We start from the raw sequence: 15,267 nt of genomic DNA, 5'->3' as shown, positions 1-15,267 counted from the left end.
TCATATAATAAGAAAGAACACAGATACAGATAATAGTACCATGTAAGCTGATCGATCAATCCAGTACATCAATCACTATGTCGCAGTCCTTCCTTCAAATCGGAAAGCATTCCAAACAACAGACAGTCGTGCGCAATTGTATAAAACAGCCTTCAAATCAAAATTAAGGACCGTTGGTCGAGTTTCACAAAAAGAATATAGACTGAAGCACAATAGTGCAAACTTCAGCCTTTAAGTCTTATTACAAAATTTTACGACCCTTTCCAAAACAATGAAAGGGTCTATAAATACTATACTAATCTAAATATCTAAACAACTGAAAAGCTATTAAATTGGCATCAATAAATGTTTTTTCCATCTTTCGTGGCGATCTGGCAGTTGGCGGCAATGCTTCATTCGGTGGGTTCTTTGCCTTTACTCCTTAGCTGACATATCGCCAGCATTGGCTCTACTTCTGGTGGAGTGTTGAGACGCGAAGTTAGCTGGGCATCATATGTAGCATCTTGAATGTCGAGGATCAGGTATCCGAGGGCATCTGTTAAACACTTGAGAGCAGACCTTTGAGTATGTGGCTTGATTAGAAAGAGCCAATATGCATCAGAGGTTAAAGTATTTACTCCGGTAATTAACTTCCTCTGTTCCTCCAAGTCAGGATAACTTGATTCTTCAAGCATACCTGCTGTTGTTATGCTTCCAGGTGTGCACTTGGAGATCATGTTTGCCAAATAAAGTGTATCATTGACTAGGTCGATCATATTGTTGGCAATTATTTTACACCTGGAAGCCGCCCTTTCTGCTTTCATTACCTGAGTGTTCCATTTCGTGAAGAGGATGTCCTTGTACGCTTCATGGATTCGGGACAAATTCGCCGCTTTCCCTTCGTCAGTGTCTTGCCACTCAGTATAATCGGATATGGCTTCTTCGGCCTGATCTAGCTCATTCCTGGCCTTCTCTATTTGCGCACACACTGTTGTAGATATTTCGCATAATGGCTCAGCCTTAGCAAGTTGTTGACATAGAAGTCTGATCTGAGACAGTAATGCGCCATTTATTTGGGTTGCTTCTGCTCTGAAAACTTTCACATTCTGTGTGCTCTTGATACCTTCGAGCTGTGCTGATAGTTGAGCTATTCGCTCATCTTTTGATTTCATCATCAGCTCATTTGATGCTTTCAACTGTGACAATGCCTCCGACAATTCTTTTGCCTTCTGAGTTTCACTTTGGTCTATCCTTTGTCTTTCAATTTGCAGTTGCTGGGTTAACAAATTGTTTTCTTGCTGTTGAGCCAGCAACTGCTCTTCCACCTGTGCTGCTTTGTTTTTCGCTTCAATTACCTCTGCCTGTAATGCATATATTTCATGGTCCTTAGTCTTCAACAGAAGACTTACCTCTGATGCTTTGTCGATAGTTGCTGCAGAATAAGCTCCCGCGAATTGTGACAGCTTTGTTAGATCATCGGAGGGATCCAAATCCTCCTTCCAGACCATATTGCCCGTGACTGTTTGCTCAGGAAAGATAGAAGGTTGATCAAGCCTTCGTCTTTTCTTAGAGCGCTTGATAACGGCTCTATGCTTTGGGCTGTAGAAAACATCTAGGGGAGGAATTTCTTCCACCTGGAGAACAATTTGATCGGAAGGGTCCTTATTGATTACCTCGACATCCTGTGAAATGGGTGGGCCGCTGGTTCCTCCTAGAACCTGAGAAGAAGTGGTATCGGGTGCATCACTTGTTTTAGAGGAGCCTGTGTCCTTGGAGCCTTCCTTACCACTAATAATGGAATCAAATTGGTTCCATTGTTTAATCAATTCAGGATCAATGGAAGTTTGCTTATGTTGCTCAGTATGGGCTCTGCTCCGTTCTTTCTCTTGTTCTAACTTCTGCTGTTCTTCAAGTGCTTTTCGCTGCTGCTCCTCTTGCGTTTTTCGCTGCTGCTCCTCCAATTCCTTTTTCTGCCTATCTGCTAGTTCTTTCTTTAGTCTTTCTTCTTCCTTCTTCTTCCTCTGCTCTTCTTCCCTTTGTGCTTTTTGCTGCCTTTCTATCTGCTCCTTTTTCTGCCTCTCTGCTTGCTCTTTTCTCTGCTTCTCAGCCTGTAGCTTTTTCTGCCTTTCCTCCTGTTGTTTATCCTGTTCTTTAGTTGTAACAGGAGGTGCATGTATTTGTTGCCGACCAGGCTCGCTTGAGGAAGACGCTGGGGTTGTGGATAATAACTCTAGGGGCAGAGTTTGCAACCTCTGCTCCCTAAGTTTATTAAACTCAGTTAACGCCTCATCATTGTATTTCATTATTACAAGCTGTTTGGCTTGGCTGATTGTCTCGATACCTACGAACAGGTCATCAAACATATCCTCTTGATGATCAACTTTCGTCAATTTTGCTTGTTCTAGGGCAGTGTAGGCAGTTTGCTTTGGATCATAGAGTCTGCTTGGGAGAGTGGCCAGGGATAAAGCTTGGAGTTTTGTCGCTTCCTTTTCTGCATGCTTGTAATTAAGCAAAGTAAAAACCCCAATTCTTAAAGGAAAAGGGGGCCAACCTTTCTTCTTCTCCTCTTTGAGAGTTTGTGTGACACTCTCAGCCATAATCTGGTAGCAGATTTCCCGGGCTAACAGCTTGTCTGGGATATATAAAGGGAGGACATGTGGCCTAGCCTTACTCCCAAAAACTCTGATATAGGTGAAATACTCTTCCCCGAACCAACTCGCTATGGCTGGTAAGTCAAAAGAAGCTTCATAGGAAATTATGGGAATGGGTTTGTCATAGATAGAATAGTAAATGGGCACCATGAAACCATTACAAATTTGGTACAAATGATCCTTGTAATAGGACTTCCACAATTTCTGATGGTATAAATGAATGGGTGTTGGATCTTGGGTGGTCCATCTCCAACCGAGGACAGGAAACTCAGAATTAAAACACAAGGTATCCATAATGTAAGCGGTATAATAAAATGGCGGGATTTTCCTTTCGGTGACTTTAGTTTTGTGTCTAAATTCACGAACAGCTACGACCAACTTATCAGAAAGAATAGTGGCCCAATCCATAATTGTACTATTGATAGCCGCTTCCATTAAGGGAACCATGTCAATCTCAATATTAACGGAGTCATGTAATCCCCACAATCTACACATCATAATCCCCGCATAGCAATAGGGAGAAGCCAAAGAAACGTTGGAGTACTTACCCGAACTTTCATGCTTGTGCTTGGCTGGGTTCTGCCTCCAATCTCGGAGGGGTTCGGATGGTGATTCATTTTCTTTTGCGAATTTCTCCACGAAGGTTCTGTTGTAGACTAGCTCCGGTTCAGGCAGATGATACATTCGCCTTAGGTCATCAGGCTTGAATGACCCGAAAATCCTTCCGTCCCTTGTATGGAAAGTTCTATCAGTGATAGGGATTTCTTCAATTGCCCAGCGCACCACATCTGTGTAAGAGAGCACCTGCTCTCTGGCCGCTATTCTGTGTAAAAAGGAGTCGGCCAAGTCTTTGAGCGTTGCATCAGACTTCCTTAGTACATCAACACTAGCCGTTCTCACTGTCACTTGTGGTTGCTCGGCCTCCAACAAATTATATGTGCCCTGCCATGTGGTCCTAGCAAGACCAGCGCACGTAGTGTCCAAGATTAGGCCTTTCTTCGAAATTGTAGCAGCTTGACCTGCAACAGGTGTTGTAGTGGAAACATAGCTCCTCTTATTTTTCTTCCCCATCATATTCAGGCTTTTCTCCACAAACGAACTCTACACAAATGCAAGAGAAATCGTAACACGAGAAATAATGAAGACAAAGCATAATGTGAAAGATATATATCACTTGAAGCGTGGCGATATTAATTTTCAAGAAGTGGCTGCGGATCCAATCACTGGTAAGAGATCGCATATGCATTAATGGTGTTTTTAAGGCCTGCTACTCATTAAATGACCATTACACTGTTATTCGATTGAATGACCTCCTAACGCGTGCAACAGATATGATAATGCCTTAGACGCAAGTATTCGTTTAAACGAAGGGGCAAAGTTATTAAATACGCATGCATTACCTTATCCCTGCTTTAACGGCATCTTGAAATCTGCGCTTTATCAACCAGATTTAAATATAACTTTAAGGCTTAAAGCAATCACTTTTTGAAAATGCCGATTACCGATGAACAATGTCGCATCGCATCGGGGAAAGAGTTACATTATCGTTTGAAAGTAGTCCCAGCGAACGCCGATAGCGATATCGCATCGGGGAAAGACGTGAGTGCCTTATGGGAGTGCATAGGATACTGCCGACGGCCGATAGCGATATCACATCGGGTCGGGGTTTAAAATTTAAAGCGTTTTCCCACAAGAGGCAGTGCCGATAGCCGATCGCCGATATCGCGTCGCATCGGGGTATAAGATATGTGCTCTTTTTTATGTATGCATTGAATACCGCCGATCGCCGATAGCGATATCGCATCGGCAAAGACCAAAGTGCCATTTAAATGCGTCTCTTTTGGTATTGCGATATGCGATCTTGCGATCGCTTTATCGCAATAACCAAAGATTGTTTTATTTTGGAAACATTGTTATTCGAAAAAAGGCTTTAATTCTCAAAGACATTTGATTATCATACTTTTTTCGAACAAATTCATTGATACCAATTAATTTTTTAAAAGGGACCCATTTCATATAATTGATTGTTATGAATAGAGATGATACGAAATGGGGGGTTGTTGTAGGGCACAACAATTGGCGATTCGTTGGTAGAACCAGTTATCTCTGAAATTAACATAAACACTCAAGCTTTTCATAAATAGAAACTCAATCAGAAGGAGAAATTTCTAATATAACTAGCTATTCATGTGTTCTGACTAAAGTGAACTCCATTTTGTTAACTTCGTCCCATTTAGTTTCAAGAAACCAAATACATAATAAGTTTTAAAAACAAGTCTTTATTGGTTCATAGTGATAAAATAGAAAACTTTCCCACATCAGCTTTTATAATTAACCCCTTTGTCATAGGTAGAGCCTCTGTTGCCAGCAAACGTTTATAGTCTCGACAGGGATACCTTTTAACCATAGTATTGTCCACTTTTCCATTCACATAAGAGTGTGATCAACAGAATGAATCCATAAAATGTTTTCATATTTTATTTTTCATCTGTTTTTCTTTGTAATAAATAAGATAAAAAGCCATTGTCCTGGTTTGGTAGCCAGTTTATGACAATGCCATTCACTGGTAATAATTTAACTGATCAAGCTGGCTCGTGATGAGACCCCTTGTCTTGAAATTCCAAGCCATTACCCTGTTTTGGTAGGCAGTATTGGTAATGTTAGTTAACCTATTTCCCTATGAACATGGTAAGCAGGCTTGTGATAAGACCTCTTATCTTTAATCTTTTATATTTTAGAATTACACTCTAAGTAATCATAACTTTTAGTGAATGGGGTGAAAAATTTTCTCCTTAAGAGTAGGTGGATGACAGGTGAAGAGTTGAAGATACTGAAAATGGGTTAGCCTCTATCTTTTAACAGATAACCTTTGGAGACTAGTTTTGGAAACAGAAAATGATTCAGAACTCTTACCTCTTGAGAGGAGTCTTCAAAATTTAGATTATAGTTTCAGAACACAAGGATATCTAATTTCCTAGAAACTATTTCTTTTGATTGAGGGTTCTATTATCTAAAAACAAATATTTATATTATTTTTGTGAGACAGCTTCGTCAAACACAACAAAAGGTCAATGGAGATACTCTACAATTTTATTTCCTACCCATCCTACAAACTACGCAAATCTACAAAAGGAGAAGGGGTTACCTTCTCAATTGACGGGGAGAGAATCTCTCAACCCTGATAAGTTTTGCAATATAAAAGTTGAATGGCCTATCTTTTCACAGATCTGAAATGGTCCAAGCCACATTTTCTGAAATTTGGTATGCTTACCTTTATCTTCATGGGCCTTGTCCCATTTGAGAACTAAGTCACCAACTTGAAGTTGTTTAGAACCGGATGATGCTGAGTCGAAGGATGCTTTGATGATTTGTTGATGTTTGGCGTGAGTGATTCTGGCTTTTTCCCTCTCTTCTTCTAATTTGAGAATTTGGTCATGTCTAAGTTGGATAGAAGAAGACGGAGTCTCTTGAATGAACTGCACTAGGGCTAAAGATGGGAGAAAAAGATTTGTAGGCAACACGGCTTCTTTTCCATATACCAAATTGAAAGGAGAGGTCCCTATAGAAGCCTTTTGTGTTATTCTATCAGCCCATAATGCAAAGACCAAAGATTTATGCCAGTTTCTATGATTCTGTTCAACAGTTCGCTTAATGATTTTGATGAGATTCTTATTAGTAGATTCGGCTAAACCGTTCCCCTGGGGATAATAATTGGAAGAATATTTCAGTTTAAACCCCCTTTTAATAGCAAAATCATATATAGCGTTTCCTGAGAAATAAGAAGCATTATCAAAAACAAGAGCGTTTGGAACACCAAACCTGGTAATGATGAACTGGTCAATGAACTCGATGATTGCCTCTGCATTTGCTGCCTTCAAAGGAATAGCCTCTACCCATTTAGTAAAATAATCAGTAGCGGTAAGGATATACCTATGTTGTTTGGAAGATGGTGGAGTAATTTCGCCGATGATATCTAATCCCCATTGTTCGAATGGCTGTTCAATGTTGACAGGTTGCAGAGGGAAAGCTGATTTTCGTTATCTTCCACCAGATGTTTGGCAATTAAGGCATTTTCTTACGTGCTCATGGCAATCTCTAAATAGAGTAGGCCAATAATATCCAGCATGAATAATCTTATGAGCTGTTGTGTCAGCTCCAAAATGTCCCCCAGCTAGTCCATCATGTAGCTCCTGCAAAACCTTTTGGGCTTCAGGTTTCTCAAGACATCTTAGCAGGATAGAATCATAATTTTGTTTAAACAACACATCATCAATGAGAGTGAAATTCTTAGCTTTCAACCTAATGGCCCTTTTATTTTTGTAAGATAAATTTGGAGGAGCATAACCGTTCTTCAAATAAAATATCAAATCAGCATACTGAGATTCAGAATCAGTGACACTTATCTGATTGATGGATTTAATCTGATGCTCATCGCTTGATTCGTGAATGTTTGATGCTCCTGCCAACATCCTGCAAAAACCTTGGCCCCTAACAATCTTTGCTGGCTTTATTTCTAAATCATACTCTTGAAGCGCTGTAACCCAATTGGCTCTTTTTTCACCCAATTCTTTCTGAATTAGTAGTTGTCTTACCGCTGGGAAAGGAACTACCACTTTCGTGTGGGTTTTCAAAAGGAAGGGTCTATAATGTTTGACTGCTTTGAACACAGCAAAGGCTTGTTTTTCCACATCTGAATAATTCAACTCGGCACCTTGAAGATTTGAACTGAAAAATGATATGGGTGCTTCTAGGTTGTTATCATTCAGTTGTGTGAGTACTGCGGCATATGAAGTGTTGGATGCGATAGTATATAGTGTAAAATGATTAGAAAAATTTGGAGTATTCAAGGTTGGGGCATTGATTATTGACTGTTTGATAACATCAAAAGCTTGCTTTTCTTCTGATCCCCATTTGAAAACTGAATTCTTCTTGATCATTGTCTGAAGTGGTAATACAATCTGCGAAAAATCTGGGACAAATCGTTTGACAAAATTAATCTGACCTAAAAATGACTGCATTGATTTTTTGTTATGTGGGAAAGGGATTTCAGAAATTTCATTAATCCGATCAGGATCAATATAAATACCATCTTTGGATACTATAAACCCTAAGAGTTTTCCTTGATCTAGAGCAAAGAATGACTTTTTTGGGTTTAGAGAAATACCATATCTTTTGCATCGCTGAAAGATCTGATTTAAGTCGTGCAAATGATTATCTCTCTTTTTAGAGTATACAGTAATATCGTCTAGATAGACGACTACTGATCGATTAATTAACCCTCTGAAAGCCATGTCCATAGCTCTCTGAAATGTTGCTCCGGCATTTATGAGACCAAAAGGCATTTTCTGATATGCATAGGTTCCCCATTTTGTTCTGAATGTAGTTTTAAGCTGGTCATCAGGATGTACCAGAACTTGATTGTACCCTGAAAAACCGTCTAGAAAAGACATCAATTCAGAACCTGCCACCGATTGGAGAATTTGCTCCATAGTAGGCAATGGGAAGTTGTCTTTTAAGCTCGCTTTGTTCAAATTCCTGAAATCAATACAAATTCGAATGTTGCCATTTTTCTTTCTGACTGGCACCATATTAGAGACCCAGTTTGAATGTCGGACCGGAAAAATAATTTTGGCTTTCAAGAGCTTATTAAGCTCCGACTTAATCTGGCTCTCCAAATTTGGGTGTATTTTTCTTAATTTTTGCTGAATCGGTTTCTGATCAGGAAGCATAGGAATGGTATGCTGGATAATAGATGTATCATATGTCTTTAAGTCATCATATTTCCATGCAAAAACCTGTTTGTTCTTTCTTAACAATTTAATAAATGCTTCCTTTTCCTTCTGAGATAGACCTGTTCCTAAATTGATGTTTTGAGGAGACTCACTTGTTCCTAGATTTATCAATTCAAACCTAAGGGTAGAACTCTGAAGCTTTGTATTAATTACAGGTTTAAACCTGTCTTTGATATCATAAAGATCTTCTAGTTTTACTACTGGCTTAGGGATCGAGTTTTCTTTGAGCACTTCTTTCATCTGGGAATCATGATCATCTTCCTCAATAACTTGCTTATCATAAGAATTCTCAGAAGTTAAAAATTGCAAAATATCATCATCATGATTAAATACTCTCCAATTAGTGACATTGTCAGGAATTGAGGGTCTGAAAAGTAATTCTACAGAAAATCTATCAAGGCTGTAATCTTCAGAAGGTAGAAGCTTTGAAGCTACATTGGCTAGTAAATCTGCAGCTGAATTTTGAGATCGAGGTATAGAAGAAATGTTGAATGCCAAAAAGTGTGAGGTAAGCTCTTGAACGAGCGATTGGTAATGTTTAAGGTGAGTCGAAAGGCAATGAATTGCATTTCTAACCTGTTTGACAATGATTTCCGAATCGCCGAATACCTTTAGATATCGCACCTCCAGGCCGATTGCTTTGTATAATCCTTGGATTAAAGCCTCATATTCGGCTGTATTATTAGTGCACTCAAACTCTAACCTACAAGACAACATTGTCTTTTCTCCTTGCGGACTAACCAATACACATCCAGCTCCTGAACCTTCAGAGGACTTAGAGCCATCAAAATACAGAGACCAAAATAAAGGAATATTAACAAAAGTATCTACATTTTCCTCAGCATCACTAAAACATCTGGACCTATCAGTTTGTGAAAAATTTTCTATTTGAGATGTAAAATGATTGACTGAAAAAGGAGATGGTTGGGCAACAAAGTTGCCAAAGAAGGATTCTGCCGAATAATTCCCCAAAATGTTGTTGTTGAATGCCACAGGTTGGTTTTCTTGCTCAAATTCAGTAACTGTGTGGGTCATATGCTTCTCACGATCGATCCTTATTTGATTTGGCTTTCCCTTGTAGGGAAGCCACATATGTGACCAATCTGTAGAAATATACCCGTGCAGTTTTTCGGACCAATCTCTGCTCAATATTAATCCATAAAATTCAGGTATGTCTGCAATTAAAATATCAATTCTCTGAACAACCCTGGGGTCGGCAGACAACCTGATGGTTACAGAATTAATTTCTCCCACAACCTGCACTTTAGTTCTATCCAACTGTACAATATGAATGGCAGACTTCTGGGGTTCAATGTTCAGCTTAGAGCAAACTGAAGCTGGCATTATGTTAGATGAGGCCCCTGAATCTATTAAACAATTGTGTAGGTTTCTATTATAAATCTCATAAGTGAGCAGGAAGGGTGGAGTGTGAGAATTTGATTTATCTCCGATTAAGACTGAATCGGTAATTTCAACCATACCTGCGGGAGGCTGGCCTTGATCGTTGGCAGCTCTTGTACTGGGAAGGGGAGTAGAGGGAACAACATTTAATTCTTTGAGAAGTAGCTTTTGCTGATGTTTCAGTTTACTAAGTTCAAACATGGTTATATTTGCCTTGGTTTTCTTCATATCATCAATAATGCTATATTCCATTGAATCAGATACCACTAGAGTCTTGGATGTTGAAGGAGAACTAGAAGTTGAAGGCTGGTTTTGAGGAACTACCACAGGTGACTTTTTTGGGGGAACTTTTTCCTTTGCTGTAGTAGCGCCTGCGCTCCTCTTCTTAGAAGTTGCCTGGGGGGGTTCAGGAGTGCTTTTACTTCTTGTAGTAACCGGAAAGGCTTCTTCTTCATTCTCCATATCAGAGTTTGGGAGTATAAAATCCCACATTCCGTGGCATTCAGCTACTTCTTCTTCATCATCGGTTTGTGAAGGTGTTTCCTCTTCCTCTTCTTCTTGGTCCGAATCAGCGTTAGATATAACATTAGGAGGCTTTGATTCGGTTCTTTTAAAAGTCCTAAATGGTCTTTTGCTTGAAGTTTCGGCCACCTGCTTTTTAATCTCAACCATTTCATTAGACAATGTTTTAAGGACCTTTTGTAAACCTTCCATGTCATATGGGTCCTTCGGGGTTTTCTTCTTGGAATCTTCTTTAAACGAGACTTTTTTAGCTTTTCTATCTTCTAGAGCAGCTTTCTTTTCAAGAGCATTGATGCGCTTTTCAACGGCAAGTGCTTCTTTCATATTTTCAGCTAAGGTAGGTTTGCCAGCCCTGTCTACAAAGATAGCTATGTTGGCAGGTAGGGCAGTGATGTACCATTCGCTTCGGATTTTCTCACTTGGTTTAGAAGCGGTAGGGATTTTATTCAGTAGTTTATTAAATCTGGCATTAAACTCCTTTATGGGTTCCCTGTGCTCTATTCTCAAATTGGAGAGGTCATTTATTAAAGTTGCTAGGGACCTATCATCTCCATATTTGGTGAGAAACTGCTCTTGGCATGTATTCCAACTGGTAATCGAACCAGAGGGTAAGGAAAAATACCAGGATCCTGCTGATCCTTGTAAAGTGTAAGGGAAAAGTCTTACTACGACATCTTGCTCTGTCACTCCTTTTAGGTTAACTACTAACATGAAGTTGTTGATGTGTTCTTCAGCCTGGATTCCATCATCTGGATTGAATTTAGGCAGCCATTTTTCGGGGTCATTGGGTAGATCATGCAATGGTCCAGGCATGTTGACTGCTCCTGGCCTAGTCCATGGATCTGCCATTATAATGGCGACAGTGGTTGGGACTACTGCTGGGATTCCGGATGTGTTGGAAAGGGTTGAAGATGAGGAGTGAATAGATTGGGATATTGAGGTTTCTGTTCCCTGGTGAACAACAATATGTAATGGAGGAGTGGGTGGTTGACTTTGCAGATGAGGAGATGAAATGGAGGATGTGGAAGAAAAATCCCCAGTATCAAATCCTTCAGTATTTTTCTTTGGCTTTTTCCTTTTGGGTAAAGGAAACTCAGTGGGTTCAATACCAAGTTTTTCGCTCTGAAGTCTGGTAAGAGGATGTGTGAGGTTGAACTGCGAAGTCGCACTGCTTTCTAATATCTCAGATTTCTGTGGTGAGATCGAGAAGCTCTGAAGTTTATGGATTAGAGACTGGACTTCAGGAGATTCAAGACTTAGCTGTTCTGGGATATGATGGGATTGAGCAGTGGTGGTAGATTCCTCTTCTTCTTGGTTATGGGCTGGAGAACCAGCATGTAATTGAGAAGAACGAGGAGATTTGGAGGGAGAATTACTCTTAGAATGACTTGCTGATTTAAGTCGGCTTTCCATTCACAGTTAAGGCCCTCCTTCTAGCGCCAATTTTGTTGAGGCCTCGAAAATCGCTGCCACAACAAAGGGGATACCACCCGGTCCGGACCTTAATGCAGCTCCTTTTCCGTTTGGAATAGTGGTTCCGACTGGGGATAACGGGACCAGTTTCCCGAGAAGTATAAGTGAATGGGATGGATGAATGACTTATGAGATAAGATGGTAATGAGCGGACAGCTAAACCATAAACAAAATGTAATAACTATAATCGAATCCCGGGACTTATCACTTGGCAAAGCGTAGCGTTTGATGATCTGTGCTTTAAGGCAGGCATATAAATGACTCTAACACTTTCAGCATAGACGTTTAAACCATTTAAACATTGCTCTGCATAATTAGTTATGCAGAGCGATTAGAGCGAATTACTACGCTTAATCATTCATATCATTGATACATGCATGAGTGAAAGGGATAACAAATCAACACAAGCATTCAATAGTGAAGTGAAATGACGATTCGCTGTTATATCGCATACATGCATTCAACAATAGCAAAGATAATAACACAGCAATTCATATAATAAGAAAGAACACAGATACAGATAATAGTACCATGTAAGCTGATCGATCAATCCAGTACATCATTCACTATGTCGCAGTCCTTCCTTCAAATCGGAAAGCATTCCAAACAACAGACAGTCGTGCGCAATTGTATAAAACAGCCTTCAAATCAAAATTAAGGACCGTTGGTCGAGTTTCACAAAAAGAATATAGACTGAAGCACAATAGTGCAAACTTCAGCCTTTAAGTCTTATTACAAAATTTTACGACCCTTTCCAAAACAATGAAAGGGTCTATAAATACTATACTAATCTAAATATCTAAACAACTGAAAAGCTATTAAATTGGCATCAATAAATGTTTTTTTTCCATCTTTCGTGGCGATCTGGCAGTTGGCGGCAATGCTTCATTCGGTGGGTTCTTTGCCTTTACTCCTTAGCTGACATATCGCCAGCATTGGCTCTACTTCTGGTGGAGTGTTGAGACGCGAAGTTAGCTGGGCATCATATGTAGCATCTTGAATGTCGAGGATCAGGTATCTGAGGGCATCTGTTAAACACTTGAGAGCAGACCTTTGAGTATGTGGCTTGATTAGAAAGAGCCAATATGCATCAGAGGTTAAAGTATTTACTCCGGTAATTAACTTCCTCTGTTCCTCCAAGTCAGGATAACTTGATTCTTCAAGCATACCTGCTGTTGTTATGCTTCCAGGTGTGCACTTGGAGATCATGTTTGCCAAATAAAGTGTATCATTGACTAGGTCGATCATATTGTTGGCAATTATTTTACACCTGGAAGCCGCCCTTTCTGCTTTCATTACCTGAGTGTTCCATTCCGTGAAGAGGATGTCCTTGTACGCTTCATGGATTCGGGACAAATTCGCCGCTTTCCCTTCGTCAGTGTCTTGCCACCCACTATAATCGGATATGGCTTCTTCGGCCTGATCTAGCTCATTCCTGGCCTTCTCTATTTGCGCACACATTGTTGTAGATATTTCGCATAATGGCTCAGCCTTAGCAAGTTGTTGACATAGAAGTCTGATCTGAGACAGTAATGCGCCATTTATTTGGGTTGCTTCTGCTCTGAAAACTTTCACATTCTGTGTGCTCTTGATAGCTTCGAGCTGTGCTGATAGTTGAGCTATTCGCTCATCTTTTGATTTCATCATCAGCTCATTTGATGCTTTCAACTGTGACAATGCCTCCGACAATTCTTTTGCCTTCTGAGTTTCACTTTGGTCTATCCTTTGTCTTTCAATTTGTAGTTGCTGGGTTAACAAATTGTTTTCTTGCTGTTGAGCCAACAACTGCTCTTCCACCTGTGCTGCTTTGTTTTTCGCTTCAATTACCTCTGCCTGTAATGCATATATTTCAAGGTCCTTAGTCTTCAACAGAAGACTTACCTCTGATGCTTTGTCGATAGTTGCTGCAGAATAAGCTCCCGCGAATTGTGACAGCTTTGTTAGATCATCGGAGGGATCCAAATCCTCCTTCCAGACCATATTGCCCGCGACTGTTTGCTCAGGAAAGATAGAAGGTTGATCAAGCCTTCGTCTTTTCTTAGAGCGCTTGATAATGGCTCTATGCTTTGGGCTGTAGAAAACATCCAGGGGAGGAATTTCTTCCACCTGGAGAACAATTTGATCGGAAGGGTCCTTATTGATTACCTCGACATCCTGTGAAATGGGTGGGCCGCTGGTTCCTCCTAGAACTTGAGAAGAAGTGGTATCGGGTGCATCACTTGTTTTAGAGGAGCCTGTGTCCTTGGAGCCTTCCTTACCACTAATAATGGAATCAAATTGGTTCCATTGTTTAATCAATTCAGGATCAATGGAAGTTTGCTTATGTTGCTCAGTATGGGCTCTGCTCCGTTCTTTCTCTTGTTCTAACTTCTGTTGTTCTTCAAGTGCTTTTCGCTGCTGCTCCTCTTGCGTTTTTCGCTGCTGCTCCTCCAATTCCTTTTTCTGCCTATCTGCTAGCTCTTTCTTTAGTCTTTCTTCTTCCTTCTTCTTCCTCTGCTCTTCTTCCCTTTGTGCTTTTTGCTGCCTTTCTATCTGCTCCTTTTTCTGCCTCTCTGCTTGCTCTTTTCTCTGCTTCTCAGCCTGTAGCTTTTTCTGCCTTTCCTCCTGTTGTTTATCCTGTTCTTTAGTTGTAACAGGAGGTGCATGTATTTGTTGCCGACCAGGCTCGCTTGAGGAAGACGCTGGGGTTGTGGATAATAACTCTAGGGGCAGAGTTTGCAACCTCTGCTCCCTAAGTTTATTAAACTCAGTTAACGCCTCATCATTGTATTTCATTATTGCAAGCTGTTTGGCTTGGCTGATTGTCTCGGTACCTACGAACAGGTCATCAAACATATCCTCTTGATGATCAACTTTCGTCAATTTTGCTTGTTCCAGGGCAGTGTAGGCAGTTTGCTTTGGATCATAGAGTCTGCTTGGGAGAGTGGCCAGGGATAAAGCTTGGAGTTTTGTCGCTTCCTTTTCTGCATGCTTGTAATTAAGCAAAGTAAAAACCCCAATTCTTAAAGGAAAAGGGGGCCAACCTTTCTTCTTCTCCTCTTTGAGAGTTTGTGTGACACTCTCAGCCATAATCTGGTAGCAGATTTCCCGGGCTAACAGCTTGTCTGGGATATATAAAGGGAGGACATGTGGCCTAGCCTTACTCCCAAAAACTCTGATATAGGTGAAATACTCTTCCCCGAACCAACTCGCTATGGCTGGTAAGTCAAAAGAAGCTTCATAGGAAATTCTGGGAATGGGTTTGTCATAGATAGAATAGTAAATGGGCACCATGAAACCATTACAAATTTGGTACAAATGATCCTTGTAATAGGACTTCCACAATTTCTGATGGTATAAATGAATGGGTGTTGGATCTTGGGTGGTCCATCTCCAACCGAGGACAGGAAACTCAGAATTAAAACACAGGGTATCCATAATGTAAGCGGTATAATAAAATGGCGGGATTT

Source organism: Pinus tabuliformis, chromosome 5_2, assembly GCF_031772625.1.
Source record: "Pinus tabuliformis cultivar Carrire ecotype Pingquan chromosome 5_2, CPIR1, whole genome shotgun sequence".
Classification (NCBI taxonomy): domain Eukaryota; kingdom Viridiplantae; phylum Streptophyta; class Pinopsida; order Pinales; family Pinaceae; genus Pinus; species Pinus tabuliformis.
Note: the sequence above shows the minus strand (reverse complement) of the source record.